This window comes from Euprymna scolopes, chromosome 10 (genome assembly GCF_053919585.1).
Source record: "Euprymna scolopes isolate OS-2025 chromosome 10, ASM5391958v1, whole genome shotgun sequence".
NCBI lineage: Eukaryota > Metazoa > Mollusca > Cephalopoda > Sepiida > Sepiolidae > Euprymna > Euprymna scolopes.
The window spans coordinates 136,641,687-136,657,888 of NC_136491.1; the positions used below are offsets into that span (position 1 = coordinate 136,641,687).

General features: G+C 35.8%; 1 protein-coding gene across 1 annotated transcript in view; it reads left to right on the plus strand.

Annotated features, from left to right (window-relative positions):
- The first annotated feature begins 4,628 nt into the window (after positions 1-4,628).
- Positions 4,629-16,202, plus strand: part of LOC145286298 (uncharacterized) — a 111,867-nt gene continuing 100,293 nt past the window's right edge. Inside the window, exon 1 of the mRNA XM_080135158.1 lies at positions 4,629-4,770. The gene's annotated coding sequence lies outside the window, so the exon portion shown is untranslated. The remainder of the gene's footprint in view (positions 4,771-16,202) is intronic.

Here is a 16,202-nt window from a genome sequence, read left to right on the forward strand (position 1 = left end):
CTGTAAAAATATCCCGTGTGATAAGTCTGATATAACATGATTCAGTTTACACGTCAATATCATGTCCTCCGGCTAAACAACATACATACGATTTATACGTTTATTATATGTCTGTTAAAAGAACAATATCTTACATCCACTAGATAACACATGACACGTTTTAATATATCATCCCCTCCAATATAAATCAATATATAACAAAAACATGACGCCTCCCCTGGGAAAGGAGTGGCTGGTGACTTTTAATGCATCTAAAACCAAGCTTCTCTCTTTACATCATCAACGTTCTGATCCTCATCTGGCATCAGTTGAAATGAATGGCTCTCGTCTTGAGGAGACCTCAAGATTTGACAAGTTTCTGGGCTTGACCTTTACTCTTGATCTTAAATGGAACAGGTACATCAAATCTTTTGCCAAGGCCGCTGGAAAAATGGTGGAATCCTTCTATCGATTCAGTAGATATCTCACTGCTGATGCAATTCTCTATCTATATAAGAGCCAGGTACGTCCAAGGATGGAATACTGTTGCTACATCTGGGCAGGAGCTGCTAGAAAGTCCTGCCTTGATAGAGTTCAAAATAGACTTCGTAGCCTCATAGGAGATATTCTTTTCTCTTCGCTGCAACCTCTATATCACAAAAGAGATGTTGCGAATTTGTCTCTGCTGTATTGTTATTTTCATGGAAAGTGTTCGACTGAGCTTCAGTCTATGGTCCCCCTCGCCAAACTTTCACAAGAAACACTCGTCTCTGAAAACACTATCAATAATTCCCTTACTCTTTATCTGTGCCTAAACCTAAATGGAGATTCCATGAACAAAGCTTCTTTCTTAGAACTGCATGCCTGTGGAATTGTCTTCCGTTTTCCTGCTTTCAAGCTGACTACAATATGGTTGTCTTCAAGTCTAATGTAAACAAGTTCTTGATGAGCCGTTCTACTTGTTAACAAATTTACTGAATTTCCATTACTAACGACTACTACATTATCCAATTTCTACTGTACACTCTTTACCCTTATCCTTGAGTGGCCTCTTGGCCTTTATAAGTGATGATGCCTATGTAAAAAAAAACAAAAGAAAGAAGACATTTGGAAGATGATAAAATGCTCTATTGTTGGAAGAACCACAAATAAATGCATTTAATTTGCACTAAAAAAAAAATGCTGAATCGAATTTTTTTTCTCTCTTTTTTTGTTTGTTTGTTCTTTTGTGACGGTGACAGACAACATGTGGGTTCGAGTGATTGAAATGTAACATCACGGTTCAAGTGTAACGATCATGTGATACCGAGAGTAATATATGCACGGTATATAAATATCTCCAGATATTTTTGACTATAAGAAATCTGGCCTGGAATTAATTGTAGTCATTTGTATCTTTTATGAGCCCATTCCAGTAATCTTCTCGAGTTTTCATAAAAGCAAGTGATTTTTCAGCAAATCCTCAGCTCAGCCTGGGATTTTTTTGCCACCAAAATCAACAGAAATTAGACCATTCCTGTAATGACCTGTTCTCTGTTGGTTGCAATATTATGCTGGTTTTGTGCCTTCTCTATTTGAGAAGAAGTTAGTTTATTGCTAATTGCATGAGGTTCCCTACTGGGAATGCCAAGGATACTGCACAGACATCTTATGCAGGATCAAAGAGCTCTTCCTCTGGAGTATTGACTTTTTTCAGTTCCTCTATCCGACCCTGGTGTCACATTTCTTGCAGAGAAATAAATAACTCTCCTTGGGAGAGAAATAAATAACTCTCACATCCTGCAATTCCAGCTGCTCCAGCTTACTCCTACAGCTTACTGCAACACCAGCAGTTCCAGCCACCAGGTTCAGCACCTCTTGACCTCCAGCTACCAGCTCCAGTACCCATTGATGTCTAACTACCTTTTCCAGCACTCACTGACGTCCAGTTACCAGTTCCAGTGCTGTTTCAGTGCTCACTGATATCCAGCTATCAGTTCCAGCTGGCCGGCGACATCCAGCTACCAGTCCCAGCGCCTATCAACGTCCAGTACTTAATCAACATCCGGCTACCTGTTCTAGTAACAGATCCTGTTTATACAACCAGATCAACCTGAGGCACAACATCCTACCCCAGGGACGTATGAATTTCAACCCTGTGAGACACCTGTTCTAGCTCAAAACGATCCTGATTAATGGTCCCCGTTGCCATACAACCAACTGTTTTCTCTTGGTAAATAAAAAACATCTATCACTTTTAACCGATAATCTGTGTTTGTCATCTTTTTGCTATCACCGTTATCTCTTTGCTTTGTGTCTACTTTTTTAGTTGTACGATCGATTGGTACCTCACTTATCGGCTCTCTACAACAGCCTATTCTGTTTTTTTTTTTAATTTTTAATAAATCCTAGTGTATTAAAAAAAATTGGAAGTTGTGGAAGTTATTTATATTCAGTAATTTGTAGGAAAGCGTGAATGACCCCCCCCCCCCTCTATAAAACTATTAATTAATAGTCGAACATGTAGCAGAGAATAAACAACAAAACCTCTTTTAAAAAAAACAACAAAAAAGTTTATTTCGATGGCTGAAAGTTGGATTATGTCTGAGTGCAAAAAGGAAGACTAGAAAATTGGTATTACTTGGATTCTTCAGACGACTATTCGCATCTCGAGTGTCATTTTCACAATGTTTCAATCAGTGTAACCTCTGACCTTTTTCAGGTGCATCTTGTCGAACTCGGGAATTTTTCTGCCAAACTCAGGGAATTGGACAGAATTTCGAATGGAACACTTTATTTACTGCATGTAATATGAGCAGAAAGCTCTTTGGGTATGTAGGTTGGCCAGCAGTTGTCTTCAGCGAAAGTCGTTTAACTGGGAATGTCCAGTGGACAGAAACAGGAGAGAGGTCTGTCTTCGATGATTGCCAATTTAGTGTTAGCTGACCATTATTCCCAAAAGGAGTTAAATAAGTTCCTTAGGAGGCAAATGAAATCAATGTGCACTGCTGACTGATTGATCAGTGTGCAGCCGAATCATTTGGCATGGACATTGATTCACGAGAAAAAATAAATCTTTATTTTATTTGTGACTGTGAAAAATTTTATGAATAGAAATTGAAGCTAATTTAAAAATAATCAATTATAATTTTGGTTCGATTAATAATTTCAATAATAATTAAATTTAACTTTCAAAATACTATTCAAAATAGTTCTTAGAAAAAAAAAACGGACTTAGTTTAAAAAAAGAAGGAAAAAGTGAAACAAAAAGTAAAGTAAAAAAAATAAAACTGGTATTTCCTGTGATTCATCAACAAAATACACAACAGCTCCCTCGCCCCTCTGTCGGGTTTGGATTGCTATCTTAACTCATGCATACACACAGTCATAAACATAAGCACGCAGACGCGCACGCACACACATAATTCATTAATTTTTTTATTATTGTCTGCTCATCAAAAACAAATGTATAAACTTGTCGCAGCGGTATTGGTTTGCAGTTTCTTTTGTTTTACATTAAAACATTACAGATTCAAACAAAACTTTTTTCCAAAAATACTATGACATTAAGCCATATTACAAAAAAAAAAAACATTGACCCTTAAAACACACACGGTTCGACTTCCTCAGACCCAATCAATTACCAGCAATTAACTGCAGAACGAAGAATGTCTAAATACTATCAAGCAACATTTCATGTACTTTTGATTGCAATAAATTCGATCATTAATTAATTATAGTTAATAGATTATATGTAGATGCGTCCACTGTAGTGAGCTCCCTTTTAAATCAAATCAATCCTGGGACCCCAAAATCAACAGAGATTAGCGGAAAGAGTACAATCTAAATCCATGGATTAAATAAAGGGTTTAGTTCGAAATTCTGTATAGATTTCTGAGTTCTATATAAAAATGTCCAAGTTTGGTAAGATACACCTGAAGAAGGTTGGAGATTACATCGGTCGAAATGTTGTTAAAATAACATCTAATATAAAAACGGTAGTTTGAATAATTCTAACAACACAAATGAAAACGAAGTGTGACTCATGACGTGCAGAAGAGGAGTCAAAATTGATGTGGAGGTATTCAATCATATTCAAACTGCTTTCCTTTCTTGTAATATTTACCAGTACTAGGACTTATACTACTTATACTGGAGATTTTAGGGCATATAATCAAGGAATTGAATCCGGGCATAACCAGACCTTTGCAATGCTACTGATTCTTCAAAGCATTGACAAAAGGAACGTAAAGAAAGATAGAGGTGAAAAAGAGAGAAAGGAAAAGAGAGAGAGAGGGAAACAGAGAGAGAAAAAGAGAGAGAGAGAGAGAGAAAGAAAAAGGGAAAAAAGAGATAGAAAGGGAAAGAGAGAGAAAGAAAAGAAAAGACAGAAAGAGGTAGAGAGGGAGAGGGAGAGAGAGAAAGGGATATATATAGAGAGAGAAAGGAAAAACAAAGAGAGAAAAGAAAAGAGAGAGAAAGAAGGGGACAGAGAGTAAACGCTGATAAAACTGGATTCCTCGGTGCTATCTTATCACAGGTGTCTCCTTTGTGTCCTTGACACTTGATTGTGCTTCAAAAAATATATCATTTAAAAATTATTTCCATTAAGGTCACTGTGATTGGCTTATTCTCCGTTGTTCATTCGCTTTCCTTCCATAACACTGATCCATTGAGATCATGGCTCACTTCTAGACAAAAAACTGAACAGAAAACGTTTACAGCGTCTCTGTCCAGTTGAATAAAACCGGAATATCACCTTTGTCCAACGTTTTCCGTTTGGCTGAAAATATGATAAATAAAAATTTATCTGTAAGTACAATTTTTTTCTTTTCTTTTTGATTTTATATCCGTATCTAATAATAAATGTGAATAGGTAGATTACAACAATAGTTTTTTTTAGCTATTTTTAAAAATTTTATTTGCATGAAATATTCAAAATTATATCATTATTGCATACTAAGTTTTGTTGTGTTTATTTCTTAAAATAATTATTGATCAACTTCTTCCCTGGTTATCCCAAGAATTCATGGGATCAGAATTCTGAATATTTTTCTTAGAATCCTGATTATTTTTTATTTGGGTCGTGTTGCAAATGAAATGTTTCTCTTTTTTCTGGCCTTACATAGACAATTCAGGCCTTCAGCTTTGTCAACGCTTCAGCATAATGGTCAGAGTTGACAGTCAACCTTGATTCCAAGAAATCCAGGCAGAAAACGCTCTTCCTGTTCCAGAAGATGGTGCACATTACTTGACTGCAAATATCTGCATCTTGAACATCTTCTTTGCTGGGGAGCATAAGTGGTGCCATTTCATCGACTGCCATTTGGACTCTGGCTCATAGTGGTAATACCACATCTCATCACAAGTTACGATGCGATCCAAGGATCCGTTACCTTCAGCTCCATACTGATTGAACAAGTCCTGCCACACATCCCGTCGGTGGTTCTTTTGGTCTACATAAGCGTTCATGGAACCCACTCAGCACACACTTTGCTATATCCTAGGGATGGCAACATCGTTTCTAGTGCACTGACACCCACATTCAACTCTACACACATTTCATTCACCATTATCTGCCGATCATCACCGATGAGTTGGTCGAGGTGCATTTTATTATTTCTTAAAATAATTATTAACCTTTTCTCTGATTATCCTAAGAATTCCCGGGATCTGAATTCTGAATATTTTTCTTAGGATCCTCATTTTTTTTTTTTTGACTTGGGGGTCACGACTTATCAAGGACCAGAGCTCACACAAGCATAATGGTTAATGAGTGCTGTGTAGCTGCTGAGATAGCACCATATGATCAGTAATGGTGGAAGAGTTTAATTATTTAAGAGGATGGTTCAACAAGAACTTATTTACATTAGATTTGGATGTCATTGTTAGGGGTTGCTTGTTTAGAGTCTCACACAGTCAATATCTACAACAGAGATGAAAGTTTTAGGTCATTAATGCATAAGTTATCATAACATTGGAGTCTGCAATACAGTCTGATCTATTTGGATGGGATAAAAAGTAGGCATTACTTTTGGCACGACCCTCATATATATATATATATATATATATATATATATATATATATATATATATATATTAGTGTTGGAACAATTAATCAGAATTGGGAATTAGAAAAATCGGAGCTTTTTAGGGTATCAGAATCAGAAAAATTTGAGCTTATTTTCTGATGCCAAAACTGATTCCTTATATTATCTTTTTTTGTTTGGTTTAAGAAACATCTTCTGCTGCTTGTAGTATTAATAAAATAATAAATATTTATTGATTTGAACTTTCAGTAAGACTAAAATTTCTACATCACCCTCGTCACAAGAGTGTTTTTACGCTTGAGAAAATATAGGCACATTTAAGATGTATTTTTACGATAATCGGGACAAAATAACAATTTTATATAGTAAAATATTTAGAGATTTATAAAGAATCAGAATCAGAATCGGTAATTGTATCGGAATCGGGGAAAAATATTGGAATTGTCTCATCACTAATATTTGTCCTCCATCATACTCACAATTATGAAGTTAATATCCTTGTGAGTATCTCTAAAAATAATTGACCATACGCTTTTGCCTATTTACCTTTTTGCCTTCATGTCTATTCACCTTTTTGCCTTCATGTCTATTTACCTTTTTGCCTTCATGTCTATGGTGACTTTAATGAATGGAAAGTTCACGCAAACAACATTGATGATGGAGGGAGATTTTGTCATGATTTTTCCCTTTTGATCTAGTGCAGATTGTTGACAAACCTACTTGCGATTCCAATTCTTTATAAATCTCTAAATATTTAACAATAGAGTTGTTATTTATTTCAGATTACCGTAAAAACACGCTTTGAATGTGCAAATATTTTCTCAAACATGAAAGAGGAGTTGATCTATAGATTTTAGTTTTATTGGTAGTTTAAAATCAATAAATATGTATTATATTCATCATTACTACCAGACTCTGATAAAAAATGAATAAATTATGTCCAGACCCAAAAAAGAGAAAATATTAAAGCTAAAATTCATTAAATAAGGAGGGAAGTAATGTAATGAATATGTGTACATCCGGGTCTTTCCTTTTTGCAAGATTGTGATTGGCTAGTTAAACCATAAGTACTGACTGGTGGCGCTACCTAGGAGAGACACTGAAAGGTACACAAGCCTCATGTTAGGAATACAAGCTGCGACTCCAACACTTGTTCAGTTTGGTGACTTACCAGATTGTTACTCGAACTGTAGTAACGCTGCTCAGCTAGTTCAAACGATATTCATGTGATCATATCAGAATGAAATATAGAATGTATTTTGATTAAATGAATGAAAAAAAAAGGAAATTAAATGAAGAAAAATATTTGTTCAAACTCCTACTTTCCCATGACTAAATTCAGCTGTAATTTACACCGTCTGTTCTCTTTCTCAGCTGTCAAAAAACTAACTGCCCGTTGTGCTTCTAACTCGTCCTTTTCATAACAGTTTCTGTCCTCTTATGCCAATTAACGTCATATATATATATATATATATATATTACTTTTCTACAAACGAAGATCTTTTTCTCTTTCCTTCCCTTATTCCATCACCAGACAGGAAAGAGAGAAGTGCACCCATTTGTGTAAGTCACTTTCTTCATTATTTCCACCGTGTAATCAATTTTTCTGATGTTGTTTTTCAATTCTGCTACAATAACTAAGGTCCATATAATCTTATATATCTGCATTTCATATTTGAAAAAAAAAAAATGTGTCCTCTATCACGTTCAACTCAACTAATTGTTAACTGCCAGTATAGAGAGTTTCGTACACTACAAGAAATTTCAGTCATGGTACACTCTAAAATGTACTGCCGTCATTGTATGCAGAAACTACTATTTCTATTGCTTTCAATGAAATAGATGTTCTGAAACAAAAACACACTTTTAGGATTGCCCACAGCCCTAACTTTACCCCCGCCCACTGCAAAAGAGTTATAAAATGCACAAAGAATTCTTGTGCCTGATCTGTTAAATTAAGAGTTGCTAAGTAGAGATTTGCTTCCCAAAGTTTTGATGAATAACAGAAACCTCAACTGATGTAAGACCTCTATTCCAACTATCATCAATGTTAAAGGCAACTTCTTCAGCATCCGACAAAGCCAACATTTTTTTTTTTTAAATTTACATCATATACCTCCTTTGCAATCAAGGCTGCCTACTTTGTGAATAACTGTGAACATTAAAAGTATTGTCCATCGATATATATCTTCTATCGACAGCAATAAAATAAGTTGTTATTATTTACTACATGAAATTACAGACCCAAAATCTTGTATCAAACAACCCTTCCCCACCTGTAACAACATTAGAAAGACCCAATGTTTTCTGTAAGTTCCAATGCCTTTTGAGAGACCGCAACTCTTATACTACTACTACTAATAATAATAAGAAGAAAGAAAATAATAGTTACATAGGTTTTATTACTACAACCATTTCATGTAGACTCACTATGCATCTGTTATATTCTATTTGATTTACTAGCATTAAAAAAACATAGCCCTCTGCTAACAACATAAAATTATTATGTTCAGAAAGTAATTTTATTCTAAATTAAAAATACTTGAAGCTATCTATATTAAAACCCAGCAACCCACGACAAATAATATTACATATCAACTAGTAAAAATATTTTTAGATGTTTAACTTAGATACAATTTATTCTGGGATGCAAATTCTGTCTTTGCTTTCAACAAGGATGGAATACTGTTGCCATATCTGGGCAGGAGCTGCTAAAAACAGCCTATCCTGCCTTGACAGAGTACAAAATAGACTTCGTGGCTTAGTGGGGGATGCCCTTTTCTCTACCCTGCAACCTCTCTACCACAGAAGAGACGTTGTGAGCCTATCCTTGTTTTATCGTTATTTCCATGGCAGGTGCTCGTCTGAGCTCCAATCTCTGGTCCCCCCTCGCCAATCTTTCACGAAAAAACACCCATCTAGCTGAATCCACTGTGAAAAATTTCCCCCACTCTATATCTGTGCCTAAATCAAAACGCGGATTCCATGAACAAAGCTTCTTTCTTAGAACTGCACGCCTGTGGAACTCTGTTGACAGTTGCAGTCAGCTCATGTTGATCTGCTCCAAGCTACAGCCTGCGTTCAACCGTGTCCAACTCGTAACTGTTGTCAACTGTTATAAACTCAAAACTGTCCCCAATTGTCACAAAACTCACCCCCACCTCCTAAAACTGTTTATAACACAACTATAAGTATATATGATGGAGCCTCTCATCGATTTCAACAAATGAGCTTTCGCCACAAAAAGACTAAGTTGCTCGGAAATCCACACAGATGATTTGTTTATAGTGGTGAAGGCTTTGTGTAGAACCATCCATCTTTTTGATATTACTGCTAACCTTTGTCAGTGCAGACAACTTCCACAGGACAGAGTATACAGTAGACCGTAGGTTTTTGCATTAGAGTTTCCTTCTGCTAGATACATGTCTTAACGAAGACAGAGGGTGCATCTCTCCCAGTGAATTAATGCGCCTCCAGATACCAACCTGGAAATTTCTACGACTTGGTGCAGTACAAATGGTCACCCATCTGATACTGGCCAGGTTCAACATTGCTTAACTTCAGTGATCTGGCGAGAAGCAGTGTGTCAACGTGATTGTTCAGTATATATATCTTTGTGTCCAGTCTATTTCCAACTGTCGCAAAACTCACAGCTACACCTAAAACTGCCCATAAACTAACTCCAAATATGCCTGGTCTTTTGTCCAACACACCTTGATTAACAATCCTATTTAATTTTCCTTTATGTACCTTGGTAAACAACTTCATCTCCATTGTTGTGCTGATAAAATTGTTTACTCTTATTTTTTTTTACCTCCTAACACTTCGAGAGAGACGTCGATACTATCACACAGTTATATGATTGAAAGAAGCTTATATATATATATATATATATATATATATATATATATATATATATATATATATATATATATATATATATATACATACATATATATATATATATATATATATATATATATATATATATATATATATTTCAAGCAGACATAAAACACAATGTATATACACTTTGCTTTGTGATTCCTTTTTTTATTTGTTTAATTTTCCGTATAATCTTTTTTATATCAAAATCAAAAATATTAATGAAAGTTTCGTAGTTATCACGAGCAATTTTGATTCGACAATCATCTTCAGGTGGAATTCATGAAGGCGAAAAGTGTATCACGTGAAAATCGAAAAAATAAACAAAGAATCATAAAGCAAAGTATCTCCGTTGTATTTAATGATGCCTGCTTGAATAAAAAAATGCTGCCTAAATATACCAATTTCAAATATATATATATATATATATATATTTTATTTTTATTTTTTATATTACATTTTCACCCCAAACAAGGCAAATTGCCACTTTGGTGTAGGGGGCTACTATCAGGAGCAACAACTACTGGGGTACTATGTAGGGATTTGGGCAGCAAGATGTCGGTTCACGTTACACTTGAACTTCTGCACGTCAGTACTGTTGGGGAAGCAGGGACCTGGAATGGAATTCCAAAGTCTAGTGGTTCTGGGGAAGAAACTATTGGAGTAGAAAGATCTTTTACATCTAGGGATCTCTACAGTGTTGGGGTGGGATTTAGCAGCCTGTCGGGTTTGTCGGGGGTGCTTACGTTGTGGGGGCACAAGTGATTTCAGTTCGTCAGAGCATTCACCACTAAAATACTTGTAGAACAGGCAGAGGGATGCAACATTTCGTCGATGAGACAGAGGCTGAAACTTAGATGCCAGTTCAGGGCCTATCAGGTTTGCGACTCTCTTTTCAACCTTGTCAAGGAGCGAGAGACTAGTAGCAGATGCACCAGCCCAAATGTGACAACAATACTCCATACATGGGCGAATGGTGGCCTTATAGAGGTACAGGATACTTTCGGGTGTTAGTAGTTTTCTAGCACGGTAAAGAGAGTCCACCTTTCTTGCAGCGGCCCTGGCAATGCCTTCAATGTAATTGTTCCAACTCATGTTTCCTGTGAACGTTAGGACAAGGAGTTTGAAAGATGTACTCTCAGATAAAGAGTCGTTGGCCATTGCTATAGGTGGTAGAGAGGGTTTCTTGTAATTATTGAATGAAACTAGTTTAGTCTTGGCGGCATTGAACGTGACCAACCATTTTGTCCCCATTCCACTACAGATTGGAGGTCTTCCTCTAGTGTTTCTGCCATTTCTTTAGAAATGTGTTCATTCGTCTTCCTGTCATGCCTGCCATAGAGTGTAGTGTTATCAGCATATATACCCATCTCAGAGGCAATATATATATGAAAAAATATGTAACATACTATATTTTATTATTATATCTCTGTCTGTATGGCATAATCATGACGACACACTGATTCCTGTTAAATCACCAAAGTTAAGCAACGTTGTGCCTGGTCAGTACCAAAATGGGTGATCATTTGGGAATTCCAGGTGTTGTATGTGCTTTCTGTTGCATTGTTTCCAATCGTCCTGGATTTCTCTTTACCACTGAGCTCAAACAGTGCTGATTCAGAAGAAGTTTGGTTGGGGATTGCACAACCCTTGCCTCATAATTACATGCACAGCTACTCGATCAATTATCTTTGTCATGTAATTAAATTGTACATTTCTCAATTGAAAAATAATTCTGTCTAATTTATTTAAGTAATTTGATCTTTGAAGAGTAACCCATAAGAACTCACAAACTAAAGCATATGTGAAAAAAAGCTGGAATCTTAGGAAGATCTCCATCATTGCAGTAATTGTAGGAGCAATCGGATTCATGAAAAAGGTCTTCAAAAGCTATCTGACAAATGTACCCAGTGAAACAAGTGCAAGAGAGATACAAACAATTGCATTTAAAGGGAGTGTTAGAATCTTAAAAAGATCTCCCAGTTTGGATGTATGAGATAACAGGTGAAATAGGATGCCCTATTTCTAGCTAAAAAATCAAAACATAGATTCCATGAACAAATCTTCTTTCTTAGAACTGCACACCTGTGGAACTCTGTTCTGTCTGCCTGCTTCCCACCTGACTACAACCTGGATGTCTTCAAGTCCAACGTAAACAAATTCCTGATGAACCGCCCCCTTAAGTAGACACTTTTATTAAATCCCCACACTAACGTACTCTACATGCAATAACCTTTATCCCTGAGTGGCTTCTGGGCCTTGATAAGTGGTGATCACCGTGTAAAAAAAAAAAGCTAAAAAAAAAAAAAGAATTATTAGTATCCAACTACTACTATATAAATAAATAAAAATAGGTTAAAAGTATTAAAAAAAACAAAACAAAAAAAGAAATGTTGGTTTTTCTTTGTGTTATGTTCAAGATTTGACCCTGTAACCCAAACACTAGAATGTGGCCAACTTTTAAATGTGAAAATCAAATAACAAAACTAAGATATTTGAATCGTGGCAAATTTACACCCTCCTTCCCCTTGCAAATATATACGAGGTGCCTTCAATAAGTTTCCAGACTTTTTTATACAGGCATTTAAAATTGTCGTACTCACTTGAAAATTTAGTATGCTATTGCTAGACATCTTATGAGATGACTGACCGATTTTTATGATTTCAGGTTCAAATGAACAGCTACAGCAGGAATTGGAATTGTTACAGCTGGCAAATCTCAAAAAATTCCATCTAGATGTGAGAACACTTTAGAAGAACGAATGCAATACAATCTTGTCTTAAATTTAGAAAAATGATGCAGAAACGTATGGAATGCTTCAAACTGCTTTTGGACCATCTTGCATGAATCAAGAATCAGTTTTTGTGTGACATAAGAGATTCTAGGAGGCCAGGGAATCTGTGAGGGATGATTAGAGGTGTGGGAGGAGTAAGAAAATCAGACCACCACAGTTGATTGGCCAAATAAAGAATTTCATAAATAAGAACTGTCGTGTGTCTATAGAGACAATAAGTGTACAAATTGATGTCAGTGTGGGAACTGTATACAGAATTATTCGTGAGAAACTGAAGATGTGGAAGATTTGCGCAAAGTTTGTCCCCAGGGTGCTTTATCCTTGTCACAGATCATTTGACCAAGATGGTCATCAAAACAGTTCTTCAAAAGATTAATTCTTGCCAGGTTTTTATAATCTTTCCATGGTTGTAAAAATCATTTAATACGACATTCTCTTTCACCGACCTACTTATTTGTAGAGGATTACGTCACCCTGGCGACTTGGCATTCTGTGAGTCCTTTGGGAGCATATTCATCGTTTAGGCCCATCACCTAACATCGACTTTGGGGGTCATCTAAGTGCAACGACAAGTTAAAGTTATCCTGATTAATGGGCGTTTGTGTAGAGGATTTAGCCTTCAAGTATTTTTTTATATAATGCTTTGATTGCTGGGTAAATGAAGAGTGAGCGTCAGTCTCAGATGTAGGATGAGGCCGTTTTTGTGATAGCGACCTGCTTTCAGAATCAGATGTAGAATAGGGTTTATAAAGAGTGACCATGCATGTGCGTTCACTTACTGTACCATCATGATCGTCCCACACATTGTTCTGGGCCATTAAAGTCTGGACTCGATACCATATTAGTGGGTAATCGTTATGGCTTTACCTCATCATAGTCTACAAAAAATATTACTTTGTTTTTTTTCTCCCTTACATTCTCTCTCTGCTCTAATCAAGTCTGTCCACCTGTTCAACAAATTCCAAAACTCCACCATGAAAAATGTCAAGAAAAAAATCCAAGATTAAACCAAGAACACCAATTTCCAATGTAGACCCCCACGATCATGTCTCCTTTTCCAACATCAGGGATCTATGTTCCAACTTTCCAGAGATTGAAACCCAATCACAGGAGATCAAAGCAGACATACCTCTAAACGAAACTGGCATTGGACCAACTATTTCTCTAGATGAGTTTGTGATTAAAGGATACTCTAACTTAACATCAAAATTTGACCCCCAAGATCGCCATGGGCATAAAATATGTGCATATACCAAAGATGGCTTTCCATATAGTAGAGACATCTCCAGAGAAGGCCCTAAATTACCCTGTATGTGCTTCTGGGTTGCACTTGCTCACGCCACTGCATTTGTATTTGTTCTCTATCTCACAGTTACCATCTTTAAGAGCACGGTCATGGATATGACCTTAAACTATATCCGATGGTGAGGCCCCAGCTTGCGGGCTTTGGGGAGTGTGGAGCCATCTTTTAATTGCCATTGCTCCCAGGTCCACTCTGATCCGGAGTGGTAGTACCTGTTAGGGTCCCAACTATGGGTTAAATAGAAACCAACTGGGAAAAAAAATATATTCTCTTAAAAAATTTTTCTTCAAAATCACTGGATTCAGCAATGAATAACCCGAAAAGGGTTGATATGCCATAAAACAAAAACAACCAACCAACCATATTTAACAGCAGAGTTACTATCTTTAAGAGCACATCTGAGAAAATTGCTCATTCTTCAGCTAACATTCACGTCTGTGGAAACTTCAATGTTCACAATTTGGAATGGTTAGCCCACTCAAACAAGAGAGATGATGAGGGGGGGGGCTATGTCATGATTTCTCTATTGCTTATGACCTAACTGTCTGTGCTCAACACTGACAGTCAGTATGCAAGTCTCCTCGACCTTTTTCTTACAACTTTCCCTGACCTATATTCATCCTTCATTCTGTCTCCACTGGGATCTTCAAACCACTTGGTTGTCTCAATTAAGATAAAAACAAAATGTAATAAGTCCTCAGACGTACGTCTCCATCGTAAAATATATCTGTACTTTATGGCTGACTGGGATAACTTCTGTATATTTATATCAGATCTACCTCTGTATTCCATGTTTAAAATAAATGTGTCCTCTATAGTATCAGACCTGATGGAATGATAAATTGTAGGTATAGACCGCTTCATGCTCTCAAAAAAAGAGTAATAAAGAATGCGAGAGAGTTGTATGCCCAGTCTGTCAAGTCCAAAGTAACCAAGTAGCAGCTTGATTCCCGCCAGTTTTGGCAAATAACAAACAGGGTTCTGAAAATATAAATATATGCATATATATATATATATATATATATATATATATATATATATATATATATATATATAAGACAAAGAAAATTAAAACTGTAAGTTGAACTTTACAATAAAAATTTATTGTTTGACTGAATACTCCAAAAAACAATTTACAAAGTCCTTATTCTACAAAGTTTCAAAGAATGCTATTATTATTATTATTCTCATCAGAGGACATAAAGAAATCAGCAAATTATATTTGTAGCAATGTTAGAATTTGCTAGTTAAGGCATTAAGTTAAACCACAATTTATTGTAATTATAAATTGCCAAATAAAAAAATGAAAAAATATTGGATATGTAAAAAACTAATGCAAAAACAAACCACGCATATTATTTCAGCTTGAATGAAAATCCCCTCGAGTTGATCCAAAATGCAAAATAGTTCTTTAGATAGAATGTATTCCAAAATAAGTCCAGCGTGACGATGCATATCATCTGATTGGAAAGTTTTCAAAGCAGCTGAAATGAAAATTGTTTTTTTCCGGGCAGTGCAGTAGTCCAAAGAGAAGTCTGTCCCTAGTAAAATTAAAGTTATATATATATATATATATATATATATATATATATATATATATATATATATATATATATATATATACTAGCCCAGGTGTTTGGAGGTGTGTGTAAGAGTGTTGATTGAGAAAAAAAAACTAGTGGTAGTAGGTAGGCAGGCTCGAACCCATACCATGAAGGAGGAAAAGAATGTAAAAAAAAAAAAATGTAATGTCTTTGCTGTTACGTCCATCACCAAACTGAGAGTGGCGAAGGTTTAAATTAAGGCTAGTTAATCAAAAAGAGGGATAATTTTTGAAAATATAGACAAAAAAAGCGACCCCTCCTTGTAGAAAAGTGCCCAGTTGACAGTTGAGGGTGAAGGAATTAATGTCTTTAGCCAATTTTTCGATATTTGTCGTCTGAAGGGTCAAGCTTCAAAATGATACTGATCTCATGAAAATCTGTCGCCTCTATGCAAAGTTTTAGGCAGACATAATTACATACATACATACATTTAAACAGACAGGTGAGATTTATATTATAGATGAATATATATACATACATATATATATATGAAATTTAAAATGGAGGTGGAAAGACCTAGAGGCTTGACGTTTTGCCCGTCTTATGTGGGCTTTCTCAAGGGAAGAATTCAGGTTGTCCTCGACGGTCGTACATCTAAACAATATGA